This window comes from Sander lucioperca, chromosome 11, assembly GCF_008315115.2.
Source record: "Sander lucioperca isolate FBNREF2018 chromosome 11, SLUC_FBN_1.2, whole genome shotgun sequence".
In the NCBI taxonomy this organism is placed as follows: domain Eukaryota; kingdom Metazoa; phylum Chordata; class Actinopteri; order Perciformes; family Percidae; genus Sander; species Sander lucioperca.
In genome coordinates, this window is record NC_050183.1 from 30366832 (window position 1) to 30389759 (window position 22928).

General features: G+C 40.5%; 1 long non-coding RNA gene across 1 annotated transcript; it reads left to right on the forward strand.

Annotated features, from left to right (window-relative positions):
* The first annotated feature begins 581 nt into the window (after positions 1 to 581).
* On the forward strand, positions 582 to 20244 carry LOC118496288. The gene is made up of 4 exons (XR_004898832.1): positions 582 to 593; positions 7476 to 7478; positions 19534 to 19542; positions 20169 to 20244. It is a non-coding gene; the product is annotated as an uncharacterized LOC118496288 (long non-coding RNA).
* Positions 20245 to 22928: the final 2684 nt, after the last annotated feature.

Sequence of the window (22928 nt, forward strand, 5' to 3'; positions counted from 1 at the left end):
TTACGTTTGCAAGGCCCCTGGGGGCATGAGGCACTATGTGATCTCACCAGTGTTGGGAAGGATACTTTCAAAACGTATTCCGTTACAGAATACAGAATACATGCCCAAAAATGTAATTTGAGAATACGTTACTCAGATTGAGTAACGTAACGGAATACTTGTTGCTTCCACATTGAATTGCATTTTATAAGTGTAGGAATGGGGCCATCACATACAGCTTACTAAACAGGTGTTTCTCTGGTGTGTTCTTCTGTTCCAACTGGCTGAATGTGTACCTGAATAAGCAGATAGATTTTTGTATTTGTAGTCCCGAACTGCATACTACAAAAATATAACCGAAGTCTAAGCTACCACGAGCTAATTTTAGCTAACGTTAGCTAGCATGTCAAACAGGGCTAGTCAGTCTTTCAACGGCTCTGGGGCTAGTAAATCAGCACGTAGGAGAATGTAAAGTCACACGTCAACTATAAAATAGCAAGGTGACCAGTAAAACTACAGCAGACGACTACCCTCGGCTAATTAAAAAAAACAACTTACTTTAAGATGCTTCTTCTGGTTGAAGGTGGAGTAATTTGGATGCTGAAAGGAGGTTGGTTGCTGGCAAGCAGAGACTGCACTGTACAGCTATATTTCGTTCTCCCTGTTCTTTCTTTAATGTGAAATGCTATTTGAATTTCCCAGATAGAAACCAATTTCTGCCCTGGCTCTGTTGTGCCGGTTCCCTCTCCATCTCTACCTCTATGAGTGATCATGCAAATAGCAAATTTTTTCATTTTCATATTGGGGCTTCTGGGAAATGCATGGAGTTGCCTTAATTTATTCAGAGAGTGAATAAACTCGTGAAACAGAGAAGCATCGTCATATAATCCATTGATTTCAACAATGTAACTGTATTCTAAATACCAACTATTTCAATTGTAACTGTAACAGAATACAGTTACTCATAATTTGTATTCTGAATACGTAACGCCGGTACATGTATTCCGTTACTCCCCAACACTGAATCTCACCATACGCACACCCCTTGGGACAGTTCTGCCCATCCAACACCCTGACCTCCACTCCCTGACTGTGCCTTACTTCCTGCTTTGGCGATGAATGTAAACACAGATCATTAAAAGTTGTCTTAACAAACTCTGCTGTCATGTTTCTAGAAAGGAGAGTCAACAATGATTTTGTTCATAAACCACATTATGTCCCAGACACTGACCCAGACACTATCCTCAAAACCATTACATCATTAAGTTATAAAAGGGTAATTTCACTGAAACTAAACATACCTCTATTGGGTGCTTTAAGTAAAGTTAAAAACATATATTTAAATCTATGTAAGAAGAACACAGAAAACTTTGTAAAATGTATTTATGTTTAACGGAACATAACAGAAATTGAGTACAACAATTTGAAACAACTTTTTGGTAAAGAACAACTGAATGATGGACATCTCACTAATGTAATGTAAAGACTCAACAGACTCAAATTATAGATCATAACTGAAACCATTTCTACTTCACCTGTGAAGCATTATTTCTGTCAGATTTATGCATTTATTTACCAGTTTTTGTATTTTTAACAGGGACAATGGAAGGTCATTGACGGTCCCAAATATCTAAATTTCAGCAGTCAGCAGTCCCTAAGCAGGCAAATCCACAAAGGAGTTATAGCATCAAATGTTTTATGTTTCAGACAGGGGTACAAAGAATAAACATTAGTTTGCATCATGCAAAAATAAAAGTACTTTCCATTTAAAAGAGCCCTTTCCTTTTAAATAAAGCTGCATGTATTTTATGCATGGTTCTGTTTTATAATCTCAATAATTGTGAAACCTGGCGCATGTCCCAGAGTTAGTCATAAATGGATGTAGAAATGGCCTTTTGCCAACTACTGCTCTTTCACTTTCTCCACCTGAAGATTAGGAGATTAAATTTGCAAGCTTCTGTTCACCAGTCTGCTTCTCCAGCCTTAGGTGAATACATTACAGTAAGTTACATTTGTACACACAGTATGCATTTGTTCCTTTAAGAAATCACAAGCTACATCTAAAATATGCGTTCAAAGCCTAAGCCTAAGATCAAATGTACAGTCAACATGAGTAAGTCTGGAGTTTGATCATGAGCGCTGCTATGCTGTTGACTCATATACACTGGAGCAAGAGTATCACATTACAACATAAATCCAAATGAAAGTTAACTGTGGGGATGGCTTGTGTTAGAGGCCTTCACATTAAAGTATGCACACACACACACACACACACACACACACACACACTAACATGTCACCCTCTGTCTGACTATCAGCAGAGCAGCCCCTGTCCTTTTATACCTACCCCTAAAATAAGAGCTCCCTGATTGGCTGAGACACAGTTCTCACAGAATCACACCCAACCAATTAGAGAGTAGCACTTCCTGTTCTGCAAAAGATGTTTCCTGTTGATAGTCGAGTGGCGCTGTGTGTGTATCTCCCCATAGTGTGTATGTACGTGTGCGGTCCTGTGTCGTGTGTGTTGGCGGTGTACACTAGTGCTGACGGTGATGTTGGCGGGCTGGTGTGTGTGTGTGTGTGTGTGTGTGTGTGTGTGTGTGTGTGTGTGTGTGTGTGTGTGTGTGTAATCAGTGTTTTGATTGGAAAGTAAACAGAGTAGTGACGAATACAGAACATGTGCTGCAGCACATCTCATTGTCCTGTAGTAATCTTGACACATGGCCTCCGTATATTCTGAACCTGAAATTGAGGCCATTAGCTGTCCAACCAGAGCAAATTCCTCTTTTGGTATGTATTTATTAGCAACAGAAAGCCTGTTGATGCATTTCTGAGCCATCACAAATATATTAATGCTTTAAAGCAGAGAGAAGTTTATTTTTTCAAAAATTAAAATGTCTGAAAATATACATTAATATGAATCCAACATATCAATAGCATAGATAAATAAATAAATAAATTTGTTAAAAAATATATAATTACATATTGAAGATACGTTTACTGTGGATAAGATAGCCACTATGGTAGCTGTGCAGTTAAGCTTAAAGATTCACTGTGCCTTCCACATGTATGTTTGACGTTAAAACATGATGTATAAATAATGACCATTTATTTTCATCCATTCGGCCCGGTTTAATATGCTCATTTATATACAATATATGCAGTAGGGGGGTCCCTACTTGGTCTCAAGGGGTCCCTGGCCTAAAAAACGTTGAAGACCCCTGCTTTAAAGCACATGTGTCAAACCCAAGGCCCGCGGGCCAAACCCGGCCAGTTAAAGGTTCTAATCCGGCCCGCATATCAATTTAGGTTCACAATAAATTTAATCTAGCAGTGCGCCAAACCCAAAAAGACAGGGAAGTGTTTTTCAAACTGCCTGACGTCGTCATACTCAGATTCTAGTCAGAATATGAGTCTGATACTGCTCCATTGGGCTGTGATTGTGGGGCGTGTTTCAACTGAACAAGAAAAGAAAATGCCTCTGCACTCAATTGGATAGACCTACAACCAATCAGAGCAATGGAGTTGTAAACAAATTCAACCCAAGCGCTCTTTGGTGACGTGGTTGATTCCGTTACTGGTGATCATCTGTCCATCATCGTATACAGCCCGCCCTGACAATTTGATTGGTCCGAACAGCTCTGGTTCGAGCATAGTTGCTCCACAATGGATCAAGTCCAGACCGAACTTCCTGACCTCAAATGTTGTGGGCGGGGCTAAGTTTGGCTGGCATCCAGGCTACAATTATGCAACACTCAAAGCAGAATTTAGTTTGTGTGGTAGCCTACTTTTAAAAATGTAATCTTTGTTTTACTTGATTTGCTAAACCATTTGATGGCTAAGGAACCTTTTTGCTGACTTTTCGGGTGCTTCTCCGTACTCGAGTCTGCCAAAAACTGCATGTCCATAAGTCAAAAAAGAATATAGGAAGCAAACACAGCAGGGGTTGCAGTTCTGCTGAATGGCCTGGTACAGATCGGTCTTTGTGCTCATTCAAATTGGTGTAGTTGTCTGCAGGGGCGTCGGACTGGGGGTAAAACCGATACTGATTACCAGGGCCCAAGGAGAGAGAGGGCCCTTGAAAAGTCTGGAATATATTTTATTTCACCTGAATATTTTCATTTCCTAATTACATTTCATAATGCATGTCAGATGAAATGTAAAGTGTATTGGCTGAATAACTTGGTTGATTGACTGACTACATTTGGTATACAAAAAAGACTATCTAAGGTTTCACCCACCCCTTGCTAATGCGCCAAATGGTTTAGTCCACCTGCACGCATTTTGTTTAGTTCAGTTGAGCATCTGGTGGAGACGTGGAGTGCTAGGTGGAGCGCAAACTTCTGGTATAGAAATGTCTTTCTCAAAGAAAGCCAAATCAGGCTGCCAGAAAGGAAAGGAAAGACAGGATAAGGAGAGAAAACTAAATGAGGAAACGCAATTGCTGACTGACTTCTTTTCAAAGAAAGGTGAGCACAAACTAGAAAACGAAATGGTGCTAAACTACTTGAATATCTCCGCGACCGTTAGTGCTAAAAACGGACTGAGACAACCCATATGAAGAGCAGAACATGGGACATGGGAACATAGAACAGGACTGTCTATGCATAGGGCCCAGGATCTTGTGCTACGCCCCTGGTTGTCTGTCTGTTATAACATATATCATATTAAATCACATCTTTTCTGGTAAAAGTTAAAATTCTCTTGCGCCTTTGAAAATCCAGCACAGGTTAAAAAAGGATTTACATTTTTAGCCAAATATCTGAATTTTGTATGGTCTATATTTTACTGTAACATACCTTATACTTGCTATCTCTTCACATGCCGTGGTTGTTCTTTCACCCTATATACACACCAACACACACACTTTACTTTTCCATACAATGTCTCTATCTTTCTCTGCACACCCACATTCACACACTCGTTATCTCTCTTTGGATACACAAACACGGTACACTGCTACACACTTTCTCTGCCTGGTTCTTTGTCCTTTTTGAGTTTATGACAGTTTATTAGTTAATGACAGTACATAAATTATCATGAATTCATGCATGAAAAAGCATGAATTCATTCATGTAGTACTTCATGAACTATCAGTAATGTACAATGATTAATAGTATCTCATGCACAATTCAGTTTCTTTAGCCTGTCACATGCCTGTCAGATTTACCTATGAAGAAGACATAAACATTATTAATAAATCAGAAATCATGATGATTCAAATAACTTACTTGATGCATGAATTCATGTATTGTTCCTGCATTAAGTAATGCATGAGATACTATTAATCCTTGTACATTACAAAGAGTTCATGAAGTACTACATGAATGAATTCATGCTTTTTCATGCATGAAGTCATGCATGTATTCATGATAATTCATGTACCATTATTATAAAGTGTTACCGGTTTATTAAAGACAAATGCCAGAATATAAAATGTGTGTGTGTGTGTGTGTGTGTGTGTGTGTGTGTGTGGAGTCCTTGCCTAAACTCCATTCCTAATAATAAAAAACAAACAATGCATCCGTGCAGGAACAGAGGCTTCATGTACTCTAATAGTGAGCATGGTCCACACTTAGAGATGAGCAAGTGGCTCTGTTAAAGCCCAAATAATTCTTTGCATGTCCATATAGCTGCAAGAGACCGTGTTTAGCCCAAATGTATGGCTGCATGGAAATCCATTATAAAATATATAGTACACTGAATCCATTTTCCATTCAGTCTGTGTCTGTGTGTCTGTTTTGGAGAAGATCAGCGCATTTATACTACATTGGGCCTCTGTAGGTGGACAGCAAACTTGAGCTGCATGCAGATGTGTTGTGGACTAACATTTTAAATTCTAATTTGGAATTGGAATTAATTACTTCTCTGCAATTTTCACACTTTGCAAAGTCATCCAGTGGGCCTTATTGGACCTTTTGGTGGGCAGGTTCTGGCCCACAGGACGTATGTTTGATACCCCTGATTTAAAGGAACTATAGTGTCAGTTTAAGTTGAAGCACTAAGAAAGAGTGAAAATGCCAGCTGAAGTGTGAACATTTAAAGAAGTTGAAGTGTCTGTTGCAGTTGAAGAACTGAAAGGGGTTGAAGTGTCAATTGAATATAGGCATTGAAAGAAGTTGCAATGTAAACACTATAAGGACTTTATGTTTACACACCGGCTCTGAAAGTGGCAGAATATTCTTGATTTTCTTGTTTATGCATCCATCAAAAGGCTCAGAGAAGTAAAATATACATTTATTAAATAACTTTACATGCAGGAGAAACAGGAACATTCTTTCTCATGATGTTTCCCCACCTCAGTGTGTGTGCATACAGGTAACTGTGTACATCAAGATAAGTGTAAGTACTGAAGGTGATTACACACAAGGCTTGGTGATAATTTACAAAATAGCATTGTATTTGCTACACATATTATGAACATCAATCTACTTAATATTAGTTGGCTGATACTAACTCATAGTGTGCTGACACATTCAGTATTTACAATAAATAAAGTTGGGGAGATTCAGATTATAGCTGTGCATATCTGTGCAGGGACTGATATATGAGATATCTTTCACTAATGAAGGTAGATGATAAAAAGACAGAGTTGAATCACTTTCCTGTGATAGTACAGTGACTCAGTGGTTCAGCAACATGGACGCATATCGACACGCTTTTCTTATCAGGCAACTAGCATGCTATGCAATGTATTAATTGGAAAAGTTTCTGTGCCAACAATATTTTGTAATAATAGAACTGTGTGCGTTGTGGGCGGGTGTGATGTTTGTGCAGTGATAGACACTGTTTTTTTATTTCTTTTAGTTTTACTTTCTTTTAAAGAGCTCATATTATGCTCACTTTTTAGGTTCATAATTGTATTTAGAGGTTGTACCAGAATAGGTTTACATGGTTTAACTTTTAAAAAACATCATATTTTTGTTGTACTGCACATTGCTGCAGCTCCTCTTTTCACCCTGTGTGTTGAGCTCTCCGTTTTAGCTACAGAGTGAGGCATCTCACTTCTGTTCCATCTTTGTTGGGAGTCGCACATGCGCAGTAGCTAGGTAAGGACTACTAGCCAGTCAGAAGCAGAGTAGGGCGGGCCCTGACAAGCAAGCTAGTGTGATCCAAAACAAGCCCGCTTCAGCCGGTAACCATGGCTTTGGAGTCTGATCCCAAAACACAAGCAGAACTACCCGAAACAGCTTCGCAAGCTAGACTGGAGTAAGAAGTTTCAGAGTGGTAAGTTATTTAAATGTTAACAAATTAATCTTTCATACGTAACGTTTTAATTCTGCACTGTCTCCTGGACATGGCGATACAGCTATCTGAACTCTTCGGGCCTCCGCTCTAACTAGCTTGATTTGAGAGGGTGCCACACTAGCAGCTAGGCGAGCATTATAACGTGTGTTACAAAGTGATGCAAAATGACACATGTTTGTCTCTGAAGTAAAGGCTGGACTACAACAGAGCTGTTTGGAGCAGTTTGTGAACAGTGCTTTCTGTTGGAGATGGTAAGTCCCTTTGGGGTGGACTTTGGGCTTTTTCACTTTGTAAACCTATAACATGCACAACAAAGATTTATAACACAATAGCTGTGTTCGAAACTGCTCCGTCATTCACTCACTCACTATTCCCTATATAGTGTTTATTAAATGGTGAACTATATAGTGAACGACCACCAAACAAAAAACTAAAATACTTCTAATACGTCCCTGAAACAAACCGAACACCCATGAGGTAAGCTCATTTCTCTTTTTCAGTTTTCGCGGTGACATCTGCTTCTTCTTCTCCTCCGGGAAAACACGGCCGCGTTGCATTGTGGTATAATATATTGTGGAGTAAAATGTAGGGTACATCGTATGTACACTCAAATCAGCAGTGCATTGTGGGTATTTTATAATGGACTATATAGTGAATGAAATTAACTACAAAATGGTGTATATAATTCACTATTTCCGTGATAGGGAACGGTTTTGAACACAGCTAATAAAGGAAAGGGAAAAAGCCAAAAAGCATAATATGCAGCTCTTTAACTTTCAAGAGAAAATAGTCATTGGGCCTGTTTTCAGCTGGTTTTAACATCTGTCCTGAGTGATCCGATCACAAGTGGACAGCTCTAAGTGTGTGTGTTTCCACCTGGCAGCAGAATGTGTCTCCAAATGCATCCTGAGTGACCACTTGTGATAGGATCTCCATTCCCTGCTCTATATGCAAATAAACACGTACATCATTTGTTTGCAAATAAGCTGGTTGTGTGTGAGTGTGTGTATAAATGTCAGTTTGTTACTCTAACATAAATCATACATTATAAACGTGCCATGACTAGCGTCAAAGAAAAAGCGCTGCCTACAGTCTGTCTATGTGCGGAAATAAGGATGTCTACTGATGGGCAGCGGAGTCTGTGCAGCAGAAAAAGATGTTTTTAAAAGTCTTTGTGTGTTCAGCTTTCAGTACATTTGTAGCTTCTAACTGAATCTCTGTGGTTTGAGGTTTAGTTTCTGTATTATATCTGCATTATTTTACGTTCCATGTTTATGTTAAGTTACTGCTGATGAAGACCCAACATTTTCTGATTTTGCTGCTTCAAAATAAAAGCATTTAAATAACTAAATAACCAGGGACTTTTATTGTGAAGAATTTATAGGAAATTAAACCGTTTTTCAGCTGCTGCTTTGGCCACTTTTGGCCACCACACATGTACACAGCGCTGTGGGGATAGGTCTGGCAATGCAAGACTAATAAATAACAAAAGGAGACGACATAAGAGCAGGAACATCTGTATCCGCTTGTGATCAGATCACTCAGATTGGATATTTTCATTTAACCCTTATTTAAACTCGAAAGTTCATTGAGAGGCGACACTCATTTACAATGAATGAATGAATTTGAAACAGCTGGTGAGAAATAACTGCCTCTAAAACCACACAGTTTCATTTTCTATGCATGCATAATTCACAAGAGTTGTTGAAAGGTTACCAACAATTCAATTCAATTTTATCTACAGTATCAAATCATAACAAGTTATCTCAAGACACTTTACAGATAGAGTAGGTCTAGACCACACTCTATGATATACAAGGACCCAACAATTCTAGTAATTCCCCCAAGAGCAAGCATTTAGTGCGACAGTGGGAAAGAATGTATGAAACCTGATTACACATCACGAATAAAGTGATACTTAGTCACAAACACTGTTGGATCTGATTCTATCTTTGTCTTTCTTCTCTCTCTCTGTCTCCCTTTCTCTCTCTCTCACACACACACACACACACACACACACACACACACACACACACACACACACACACACACACACACACACACACACACACACACACACACACACACACACACACACACACACACACACACACACACACATACACACACAGGTCACAGTGAACTCCTCTTGGCCTCAGTGGTTTTCTCTGCACTTATACTGAACTCTCAACTCCAAACCAAAACAGCTGCATGAACCTCACTCAGCAACACACACACACACACACACACACACACACACACACACACACACACACACACACATAGTGCGTGGCACTATCTTTGTGGGGACCCGTCACTGACATAATGCATTCCCTAGCCCCTAACCCTAACTTTAACTATCACAACTAAATGCCTAACCTTAACCCTTACCCTCACCCTAATCATAACCTAATTCTAACCCTAATCCTAAAACCAAGTCTTAACCCTCAAACAGACCTTTAAACTTGTAGGGTCCAGCATTTTGGCCCCACAAAGCTGTCGGGACCCCACAAGTATACTGGACTCCCGTTTTTTGGACCCCACGAATATAGTAACACACACACACACACACACACGCACAGCCAGGAAACCTTGAATCATTGTCTTTTCTGAACTCTGACATCAGCAGCATGGGAAAAAATGACAAAACTCTGAGTACTTCACTATTGATTACAACACACACACGCGCGCACACACACACACACACACACACACACACACACACACACACACACACTTCAAAAATCCCAAGAAATGTAGCTAACAAACAATAGGATTAATAAAGGTCTGTGATGCCCCTTTGGTTGCCCCATTTGAGTGTTTTGGTGCCTACATTGTGGAGTTGTGTTCCAACTTGTGCCTCCTGTCTAAAGCTTACTTATTAGAGTAACTCAGCTCACCTGGGTCTGGTGTGCTGAGGCTTCTTAAGCTGCAAAAACACTGAAATGACACCAAAGAGGCATCACAAGGTCCTAAATCTAAAATACAGTAAAGGAAATCAAATGTTAGCTCAACCCAAACTCTGAATTACCAGGTCAAACATACAAGTCGTGTATTTCTCATACATATTTAAATAGAATCAAAGGGACTAGTTGCATGCAGCATTGAGTGCCATCCAGCCTCCATCCTCTTGTGAATGATAGATGGCCTGACATGAGGATATTGCAACCTGTTTGTTGCGGCTGTAAGCAGTCCAGCAAAGACTAAATGCTGAGAGACCTATAAACACACTGTGACGCGCTCAAGATTGTATTGCAATGATTTATTCCTCCACACGTAAAATACAACTAGCACTGCAGTTACCAAATGTAAAGTTAATTTGCGAGTCAAAATAAGTGCGTTAGTGCGGCAGTCAACAGAAAGTGTTCGCTCAAGGGCTCACCCCCTCTCTTTCAAAGCCCAAAAACTCAGGTGAACAGGTGAAGCAAAGAAATATGTTATCACTTCCGCTCAAACAGCTATGAAAACGCCCACCACCTACAATATAAGTGCACAATAAAATAATCAATAAATAATATAAATGAGACCATAAACAACATACAATGTGTTGCTCCTACACTGTTATTCACTGAGCCTTTTTCCAAATGGTTTAAAGGCCTGCTGCTAAATCCAGCCCATGCCAGCTCACTCAGCTGTTTCCCTGATGGTTTGTGGCTGAGACACTCTGAAGGCCTCAGTGTTGTACAGATGCTCTCTTACTGAAGTGGGGTTGGCTCTTGGACATGCAGTCTGTTAAAAGTTACTCATCAACTACTGCACACTGGGATTTGTGGTCCTTAGCAAAATTGAATGTTTGAATTTTAGAATGTATTCCCCCTTGGACCATGTAACTTGATTAAGTAGCAAATTAATTGATCTCAGCATTCTTATTTTTTTCACTTTGAGTGTATTTCATGCATTACTTATTACTCAATAATTGATAATTAAATAGTGTAAAATTGCTGCTGTTCGGAGTAATTTATCACTTTTATTCATATACAGTACAACTTGTTCCCACAATGCAACAGGATGCAATTTTTGAAAAAATTGGCAGCTGAATAGAAATCTCATTGCACTATGCAAATCACTTTGACTTGGACAATCATATCTGTCATCAATGAAAGTCAATATCTGGTTTCACTTGCAGTGTTGCAGCCATTGTTGAGGTTTTAGTCTGTCATGGGGCTTTCACACCTGAAAGTCTGAACCAAGGTCCGGACCATGGTTCATGTTTTTGTTACATTGTATACATTTGATCCGGTAAGTTTTGGTTTCACACTGCAGTTATACAAGCGCACTAAAGATGTGTACGTGACAAAACTACGTCCTGCCGCCATCACATACGTGAGCTGCGTCTCCAGGTACTTATAATTGATTGGTTTGTAGACGGGCTTCCCCGTCCTCTCGTATCCTCTCTCTGTGTCGGAGTTTTTTCAACTGACTGCTGCTTTCCCCTACTGCCGCAGCTCTTTTTGTTTTGTTGTGATGTTGAGAAGCAAGACAAGGGAACATTCTTTCTGGAGCATTTAGGGACTGTTATTTCAGGGGCCACCGGAGGAGTTTTGGGATCTTTAATCAAAATAGACCTGACCCTCCCTTCACCAGCGATAAATTTTGGATGACCCTCCAAAATGACATGGAAAAAAGGGATGACCCTCCCCAACAATTTATTGATGCATTCTGTACTGGTTTGCGCTTGACAAAGATATACAGATACCCATTGTCTTTTTACAGCCATGACTTACGTGACTAAACCTCTGCATTCTCATCTTACGCATCACACTCCACTGTTATGGTGTGGTGGCCATTTTCAGTAGTGTGAAAACGCTGTGAAATGGTGGTGTTTGTTAAAATTTCGTATAGACTGTTTGCCACTAGAGGTACTGTACAGTTAAGTGGGGATCCCAGGGGCGTTTCCATCCCCCATGTTTCCCTCCAAACATCGCCCCCTCCAAACCCCGCCTCCTACAAACCATGCCCATTGCAATAATTTGTAGAAATTCCACATTGTACCTTAAAATATATTGTGATATTTTCTATGCATCATTATATACCGTACCCTTTATCTTCTTAGCTGTCTCCTAGCTAAGACTCAGTATTAAGTTCAGTCAAATAAAGTTTGGGTGCAACAATCAATGTGCAAATTCTTATCCTTTGCTAAATATGCTATCCTGCACCTGGCCTAAATATAGGATTGAGTGTGCACATAACTACCCTTCTGGTGATACAGAATGAATGTATTAAATATAACCTGCCAACACATAGACAGATCACATATTTGAGATCAAGCTGATCATATGAAGAAAAAATACCATCAGTATGTAAATTATTGAATGAGCTGTCCTCGCATAAAACCATTATTTGTTTGTGAATTGCTTAAAGGTGCAATATGTAATACTGACAGCTAGTGTTTAAAATAGTTACTGCAGTACAAATTCAAAATACTGGCGAGTCGTCTCCCCCCCCACACGAAGTTCACGGAGGTTGCCAGGCTGAGACCGCAGCATCCATAGTCTCACTTTGCCAGACCCTCCTCCAAAGCAAGCTGAAGGAGCATCCACAACAATGTTGCTAGACACTTGTCTCACATAGCCAGACATTACTTCACAGTACAGCGGAGTAGCTAACGTTAGATGCTGGCTATATTGACGCCATAGAAGCCCGTGCTCACGCGGAGCTCTGTACCCAACTGACAGACACACTTTTTCGGCTTAGAATTACGGTACGAACCGCTAAAAACACAACAACTTCGCCATCCTCTCCACCCGACAGACAGACACACTTCCTAGGCTTAGAATTACGTTAGGAACCGCTAAAAATAACACTACCTTGCCGTCCTCTCCACCCGACTGAAAACACTTTGCAATGGCAACAATCGCTAAACACACTGCAAACTCACGGTCCTCTCTTCCCAATTTAGCCACTGAACAGGCTACATGTAAACAGCCGTGGCCCGCTTGCCTGGTCCTCCGGTAACGTTAGCAGGGTTAGCATGGCGGCGTTAGCCAGGACCAGGCTGTGTCTCTATTTGTTTTTGCGAGTAACCAACTTGGGTACTCTAGTTATTTAATTAAATGTGAATACACAAATGTTGAAATTACATAAAATGCCCGTGCCTTGTAGCCATGATAAATTAGCCTGAAGCTAATGCTTACCTGTTCAGGAGGACTTAACAAGCAAACTAGCATCGTCGATAAAAACGAATGAAGTCACTCATAGTTAGTTCCTTTGCCATAAATAGAAATTGAAACAAATATAGGCTTAACATGCATTATGTAATTAATAATGAAATAATGAAATTCATTATCTTAGTTTCATTTTAAGGAAATTCCTTCTCCCTGTTTTAACTAGCATTAAGCCAGAAACACACACTTCAAAGATTCTGTTCCACCTCTTTTTCGCCATTACAGTGAATTCCCCACTGAGGCGTGTGTGCAGCACAATACAAGGATAATGGTGTGCAGCTTAAGTCCTCATGTGTGCACAAGGCCCTGCTGAAAGGCAGTTAACTGCCTATGAAAATCCTATCTACTACATCTGTCAACATTGGATGATGTGATGTGTCATGAGAGGCTCTGCTGAGGGTTTTAACTACAGAGATAATACTTCAGTATAAAGACAAAGTCAGTGGCCAAACACACAGAGCAAGAACGGCTTTAACATCAAAGTTCAGCACGAGTTCAATATAAACCTTGTGACCAGGGTGCGATTTTGGGGGGGTTTGATCATGCAAAATAAAACATGCAGGAATGAATTCCACCTTTTAATACCATGGATATAGGGCCACTCGGCCAGCCATGCCAAACCACGTATTTATGAACTTCAATATACAATAATAAATAATCTCAAAATGAAATAGCACAACGTGGTGTCAACATAAAACACAGCGCTTTCAAGTCTTTCACACTGGAAACGCTTGTTCATTTCTCGGGAGTGTTTTAATCCCAACCACGATCTTTCTCCGAAACTTAACTCGTCGTTTTGGTGCCTAAACTTAACTCTCATCGCTGCATGATGCTCATTTTTTCTGGCTAAACTCCACTACCACGGTCCCTGAAAGGACCGTCATCTGGTGGTGCCTGTAGCTGGCTCACAGTCACCTATTGGCAGCTAAATAACTGCCGCTGGTAGCCGGCGTCCCGGAGCTCTGTAGAGGCTAAATACAACCAGCAACTGCTGTTCAGATTTTGTCGTTCGCATGTGTTCACGTTACAGTGCTTTACTGAATTTAAAATACTTCTATTTTAGGTATACAGTATAATATATGATCTATTGGTGAAATAGCATTGATTGACCAGTTTACCTACGGATTGAGTCATAAACATGAACATTGTGATTAATAGTGGATGGGTTGTTGAAATAATGTATTATTAATGAGAAAATGATTACTGTGAACAAAGCAGAGAGCAGAACAGGGTTGCTGTCCTCTGCTGCTCCTGTGCACATTTACGCATTGTTATCATTAGATGCGTTGCATGTCTCACAGAAAAAAAAATTACGAACAGTGTGTACAGGATTAAAGCTGCCGGCGCCACTGATCTCCATATAAAGTGGTTTACATATTGTGAATAAGCTGCTGGTTTGTCTCGTCTGACTGTTGGTGTTTCTCGACCCATCTGACTTTTGTTTACGCTATTGTGTTACTAGATCTTATTAATAAACTTGGCGAGTAGGCTATAATATTATCTTAACTGATAATTACTATATGATTTTCATCTCAGTGTGTCCAGCAAATAGATAGGCCTTTTCCATTTGCATGTGCTGGCTTGGCTTTACTCAGTTTGACTCAACACGTCAGCGCAGCATGGCAGGGATTTGCATCTTCACGCTTTGGCTCGATAGATAGATAGATAGATAGATAGATAGATAGGTAGATAGGTAGGTAGGTAGGTAGGTAGGTAGGTAGGTAGATAGATAGATAGATAGATAGATAGATAGACTTTATTTATTCCAAATTGGGAAATTACTATGTTACAAGCAGCAAGTTACTGACTCTGGAGATGGTCCATCTCAGGCACATCGGTACATTACGGTAAAACTGGTAATGGAAACTCAAATCAATGCTGTATGGTTTGACACAGCGCTGCCAGAAGGGGTAATGAAAAAACAACAAGAGTCTGTGTTTAGCCTAGCTTGGTGCAAAGGCTGGTTGTGAACGTATATGGTAAAATAAATGGTTACTCACACCCAGTGCCTGAATTGGAAAGCGCTGAAAACTGAAAAAAAAGTGCCAGCACCCTAATTCAGCAGTTGCATGACATGATGGACATGAATCGTCGCAGTGTCTGAAAATGTGGTCATGAATCAAAGAATCATTCCATTTGGGCTATGAGTGTGCTGGATATCTGATTTTACATAGAATTGCCTGTTTTTTTTTTCTCGATAAATCATGATACATAGCCTATTTTGGTTTACATATCAGCCTATTAATAATACTGTTAATAACACGAAGTAGTGGAAGAAGTAAGGGTACTCATGTGGACAAAAATCCAAAGTGCCGGTACTCAGTACTGGTGAGTACTGGCCCATTTCAGGCACTGAAGGCACATTAAGCTACCTCAGTTGCATAGTTTCCACTTAGCAGTTCAAAGTGTGGTCCATGATGCATTTAGTTTTGTCTAATTTCTGGACTGCAATTACAGACATTAGGGAGCTGCAATTTAAAAGTTTAATTTGAAGCATAGCTTATTTTACACTATTTCTAAATTCATGATCATACATTAATCAAATGCAAACCTGTGTGTGTGTGTGTGTGTGTGTGTGTGTGTGTGTGTGTTTCCAGGAACTCTCCATGCTTCTGTTTCCCCTACTGTGTGAGGTCTGAGTAAAGCTATCTGACTGATCCCTTTGTCTGCTTTTCAGTGTTGAGCAACTCAGCTCAGCTTCTATTGGAGGGGGAATTATTGTACATTCACAACACACACACTGACTCTGTCAATATTGACCCTGCCAGAGCGAGAACACAATTCCAGCAGATAGGAGGTAATAATCTGAGCTCACTTATGTTTAGAGGGATAAAGAGAAAGATGAAGCTGATGTTAGTCAGACACACTCAAGGGAATCAAAATGCTCCAAAATGCTCCAAAATGCTCCAAAATGCTCCAAAATACAACAGCTTAACACTAGGGACGAAGTTCTGCGAAGTGTAGATTCGTGCCTTATCGGGCACCTGGCTGTTCACACCAGACATGTATTTCTCCACGCTGGTCACAAAGCTTCGCCGGTGCAAACAGACAGATTGGATAACAATCACAGCGTTTCTGCGGCATTAGGGGTGTCCTGATGGCCAAGAAGTTAAGGTGCCGACCATGAGTGGCAATGTCCCTATCATATTGTGCAAGATGCACTTTTTTCATGGCTTTTCAACATGAATGTGTTCTTTTTTGTGTGTCTAGAGACCAACAAAATGTGAGAAAAGACCATCCTGTGTCTTTTTCTCCTGCTCCGTCTATCAGAAAATGTATGCAACAAGAGCTAGTCAAGTTTGCTGCTGGATGTGACGTCCTATGGGGTTTGTGCATAGACTGTAAAAATAGTGGACGTAGCATCCGTGACGTCACCATTGGTTTGTGGACTGCTGTTTTGAAGTCTCGAGTTTGGCGATACAGGCGTCACTTCACGGTTTTTGCAACCGGATGTGACAATTTTTGACGAGGAGGATGACTCGGCCAAGCCAGTGTTATTTATGGTCACAATGGAGCTGTGCTAAGCTAAAGGGGGGAAGTTGCCAATTTCCAACTCTTATGAAGCGAGTTATCCAGTGGAAATATCCTTTACATCAAATATAAATGTTTTTGTTTTATTACTTTACACGCTGGAGAGGAAAGCGCTCCAGAGGGTCGTCACCACTGCCCAGAAGATCATTGGCTGCCCTCTCCCCTTCCTGGACGAGCTTTACAGTTCCCGCTGCCTCAAAAAAGCCCAGAGCATAATAAAAGATCCATCTCACCCTGGACACTCTCTGTTTGAACTACTACCCTCGGGCAGACGTTTCAGGACAATTAAAACACAAACAAACAGACTCAGGAATGTTTTTTATCGAAAAGACATAACTGCACTTAATGGTAAATCAGGTGAGCTGTCCTTGCATGTCCAACACTGAAATGTGGATGAAAAACCCTGCAAAACTGCTCAGGAAACCCTGAGTACTTGACCTGGCCTCAAAGTCCAACTAAATTTACAAATTTAAAAGTTGTGCCACCATGCATTTTGCATTGAGACTAACTTTACACAATAAATGTGATATAGTTAGTTGAAGAAACTACTTTAACAAAGTTTTTTCAGTTTAATCAAAAATTTAAGTAAGATGAGCAATTTCAAGTTCTTGTTTTTACAGTGTACTTTAGTTTTAAGGATGATCGTGCAGTGAAGTCTTGTATGTGTGGTATGTGTGTGTTTTTGTACTTTCTTTAAAAAGAAAACCTACCTTTTTTATTTATTTTTATAGTGACTTTTAGAGGCTCTTTTATATTTATTCACGTTTCAGTGCATAACATCAGCAAAAGTGCAAAACGCACTTTTGCTGGTGTTATGCACTGAAACGAATGCTTTCAACATCTTTGTACATGTACAATGACAATAAAGACTATTCTATTCTATTCTTTTCAAAAAGCAAACATTGTGTTTGTGAAAGGATAACATTGATGCGTTGCACCAGGAACAAACATTCCCTGACCGACAAAGCTTCACTGTAGGTACATGGATGTGTGCAGCAGATTTATCATCCCTATGTATCTTCACATTGACAAAGAAGACATACATTATTGATATCCAAGAATAATTTTTATTGTAAGTTATTCTTACACATTATGCACACACAGGCCTGAAATACACACACATGCACAAACAGTACCTATACGCATGCATTCATGGAGAGATGTCAGAGCGAGGGGGCTACGAATGGGTTAGTTTTGCACTGCCAGACCTTCCTCCACAGCGCTGCGGAGGAAGGTCTGGCTAGTCCAAACAGCATTCCGGGATGGGAGAAAATGGGGTTTATTGGCATTTTTTTAAACCAATCACAATCGTCATGGGCCGGACAGAGCCACGGTGCCGCTGCAAAATAGCCTCGGTTAGGAACTTGTTTTGGTGGAACATGTGTACGTTCAAAAGTTGTTTTAGTCGTGCATCAGAAAACTCAGATTGGACAGATAGTCTAGCTAGCTGTCTGGATTTACCCTGCAGAGATCTGAGGAGCAGTTAACCATAGTCCTCATAAATCCACCGGAGTTAGAAGGCCAACACAAAGAAAGCGGAAGGTGACGGACATCCGGCCAAAAAGAGGAACATCCGGCGGAATCTTCGGCGGCATCCGAGTGGAACGTCGTGGATATAGACTACCAATGGACAGGCGGCCCGAGCAGTTTTGCTGCTATGCAGAGAGCTGTGTATACCTGTGTTTCAACAGGCACCTCTATGTTAACCTAACGCACCAGATAGTGTGTTACACAGAACCATTTGAGAAGTCGTCATTGGAAACTGTTTGGAAAAGGGCAGGCACTTTCAAAAATATACCTTGCAGGTGATTGGATGAACCATCTGTCCATTACGTCCGCCGTTGTTGTTTTGAACGAACGGTCGCGGCCGCCACACTCACCTAAACCACGCCTGTAATTGCCAGTAGCTACTAACCAGACGCTGATTGGTTCGGTACCTGAAGCCTGGCGAGATGGATTTTTATGTGAGATGTGATCCTGTGATTCTCTCGCATGATCTTGTGATATAGCTAGAATCCAGCTGCCGTGCAAGGAAACCTCTGTGTACAAGGCATTTGTAATTGTGTGTGTGTGTGTGTGTGTGTGTGTGTGTGTGTGTGTGTGTGTGTGTGTGTGTGTGTGTGTGTGCTCAGTGACACCATGCACCCTTCAAAAACAAAATTTACAGTACTTTCAAGGAAGGAAAATGAAACGTGCAATAGTCAGCCTGGACTGATTTCTCTGTCATCTGAGATACCAAAGGATAACATGATCCGTGGGTGTGTGCGCCTGCGTGCGTGTTGTGAAACAATGGAATATGAATATGACTATGTTTTTGGTTGTGTTGTCAGCGGTTGCAGGATCACGGGGTGTCCTGGTAGCTCACCTGGTTGAGCGTGCGCCCCATGTACAAAAGCTCAATCCTCGCTGCAGCGGCCTGGGTTCAATTCCGAGCTGTGGCCCTTTGCTGCATCTCATCCCCCTCTCTTGCCCACTTTTTTGTCTTAAGCTGTACTATCCAATACAATCCAAAGGCAACAAAAGCCCAAAAAATAAGTTACAGGATCACTTTTTTTTGGCGACATTTCGTTCCCTTAAAATTAGCTTGACAACTGAATGGAAACACGGCTAGAGAGGGTTGGTTTACAAGTTGAAGTGTTGAGTGAAATGGAGAGAGTCTAACCTGATGCTCTCTCATAGCAGGAAGCATCAGAGCAGAACTCTTGATGTGAATGTCAACATGTCAGCTCATATTAACTCTGTGAGCACAGACATCATGATAGACCTGGCAGGTAATTTGTTCTTTCTTCTGCTCCATTGAGACTCCTTACCCTTCATTTACGCCTCACCTCTTAACTTTCCTGAGGGTATCAACCCCATCTGCTGCACTATGTATGTCCCCTGTTTGTATAAACAGGTTCAAATTACAAGATTTGAAAAGAATACAAGTTAAAATAGCCAATACTTTTTAAGAACTGTGATGTGAAACAGTTTATATCGGTATGTAGTTGTATTTACTGGTTGGCAGTTGGTATAACTGAAGTACTACTACTCATCTTATTGTAATTTATTTTATCTGATCTGTTATTGAATCTAGGTTTAATAAAAAAATCTAGTCATTTAGGGTTTCATAATAAAATATTTTCATTCTCATGTATCCCTTCTGATGCAATGGCAAAACCCCTGCATAAGCAGGATACTCACTTACTCTGGACAGGTAGGACGTCACCACTGTGCCAGGAGGGGCTGCTCTTTTGTTGACTGTAGACTAGTGGTGTGCGATACTGCCAAATTTGGTATTGATCCAATATCAAGTAAATACAGGGCCAGTATCGCCGATATCGATACGATACTGACACTTTTTAATAATTAAGGTTGATTCATCATCAAATTGCTAAATCTGAATGAATTTTCATGACCTTTAAAGGACAAATCCGGCGCAAAATGAACCTAGGGGTTAATAACATATGTGTACCGAGTCGACCATTCTCTGGGATATGTTTTCATGCTAATCGAATGTGACCAGTTTCATAGCAAACCGCTAACTAGCTTATAATGCTATTGGTCCCAAAACATTTCAGTTAGAGAGTAAATGCCGTAAATATATTCTTTGTAAATCTTTACAATCATTCCCTGAATGAACCAAGCAGGCCTGCCTTGTTGCACAATCCAAATTTTCTTCAAAACATGCCATTTTCAGCCTGTAACGTTGCTCACAGGCTTTGGTTAATGTTGCTCGATGCGACTGGAGTTTTAAGTTAACTCTAAGAAAGCGGAAAGTGAGTGACATTTCCAGCGGAATTTCCAGCAGCACCGGAACTATCCCGTAAATAAACCGTCGCCGATATAGACTAAAGGTACTGTAGCTGTGTCCCAAATTAGACTGCCCCCTCTTCAAAGACTGCATTTCAAGACCGAATGAGAGGGAGACAAAGCTTGAAAAGATTAGCCTTTATCGGCCGGATGGCCATTACCTTTCTTTGTGTTGGAATTTTAAACTCCGGTGGATTTATGAGGACTATGGTTAACTGCTCCTCAGATCTCTGCAGGGTAAATCCAGACAGGATTTAGCTAGCTAGCTAGACTATCTGTCCAATCTGAGTTTTCTGTTGCACGACAAAAACAACTTTTTAACGTACACACGTTCCACCAAAACAAGTTCCTTCCAGAGGCTGTTTTGCAGAGGCACCATGGCTCTGTCCGGCGCTCAGCGCCACCCAAGACGATTGCGATTGGTTTAAAGAAATGCCAATAAACCAGAGCATGTTTTTCTCCCATCCCGGAATGCTGTGTGGACTAGCCAGACCCAATTTGCAGCGCTGTGGAGGAAGGTCTGGCATTGGGAGACTACAAAAAGTCTCCGAAGAAATTATGCTGAGGAATGCTGTCTCATTGGCTGAATTAGGAGGACACAAACTGTTTCTCCGTAAGTTTCATAGAACTTGTTTATTTTTAATGAAGTTATGGATGACCTCCACATACAGTATCTACTGTGTATATCTAATGGATATTTCAGTATGTATTCTAATATTGTTAATAAACATGTATCATATCATCAACTTTTCTATTCTGTTCTAGTGGGTCAGTGGTATAGTTAGCTGTGAAGTCCTAATCCAGAGGAACCATTCCAAAAAAAACATGAACCCCTTATTTTAACTGTTCATCAAGTGATGAAGTAAACTGTCAAAATACTGCATGACTGTGGTGAAGCTGGCACATGAATGTGCCTGATGTGGCTCTGCCCAGCTGCCAAAAGCTTTTGGATAGAGGTCATTCATATACTGTGTTCTATGATGAATGTAAAGCTGTGTTTGTCCATTGGTCTGTTTGCTTGGAAAACAAGTGGAGAATGTAGAGCAGAGGCCAACACAGCACATTACTGACTTTGCCTCCCTGTAGGAAAACTGCCAATACTAATGAACAGGAAAAGCAACTTTCATTGTATGGAGAATTGTCTCAAAATGTTCTGGATTAAAGCCTGATTCAGATATATTACTAAACACATTACACTCTCTTGGTTTGGATGGTCATGCTCAGAACTGGTTTAAAGCATACTCACATAGAATATAATATAACACAGCCTATGCAATTGGCATATTTGCATTGCAATTGCATAGGCTCTGTATTTGGTCCTTTAGTAATTACAGTCTACATTGACAATGGGTCTCATTGACTAATATGTGCACAGAAATGTTCTCACTTTGCGCACAAAATAAGGGACGCAAAATTACTGTTGGATTCAAGTAGGCATTGGCCAGTTCTGCTTTTACCACTGCAGTGTGAATCTAAATTATTCTCAAATTGAAAGGTGCGTGCCCGCTATTTGTAATCAGCGAACTGCTACTGCCCAATTTCTCCATATAAGGAAATACTTTTGCATTAGGGTGATCATGGAGAGAGCGTTTCCTCGGGAGCGAGAGTGGAAGACAATGGTTAAAAAAAAAGAGGCTTGGGCTGCAGTAACCGAGGCGGCACATTTTGTGTCTCCTAAAATAAGGACTGTGGCTCAATTAAAAAAGAAATGGTTTGACATTTAAAGGGACCTTTGGCTGTACATGCCTAACGACACCGCCAGCAGGGGGGAACTACCTGTGCTTCAGTGACACAGAGATGGTTGAAAATTGGCAAAATTGAATTAAACGGCGGATTTTGTGCATTAAACGTTCGTACGCACAGTTTAAGAACAAATTTGCGCGTGCGCACAGTTTGTTAAAGATGCCCAATATAGTTACACCAACACAGACTTATAGTAAGACAAAATGTGTTTTATTTAAATCTCCCTGCAATCCATACACATAATGTTACAGAAATGACATCAGTTCATGTTGTAAGTATCTGGGAATTTGGTCAAATGGCAGTCTCACTTTTAAACCTCATGTGTAACAACTAGCACAGAATCTGAAGATAAAAATGATGATACATGATAGAGCATGTTTTTCTCTTGATAACAGGAAATCCCATTGTGGAATCAACAATTGTGTCTGTGCTTGGCTATGTAGAGATCTTGTACTCATGCTGCTCATTCTA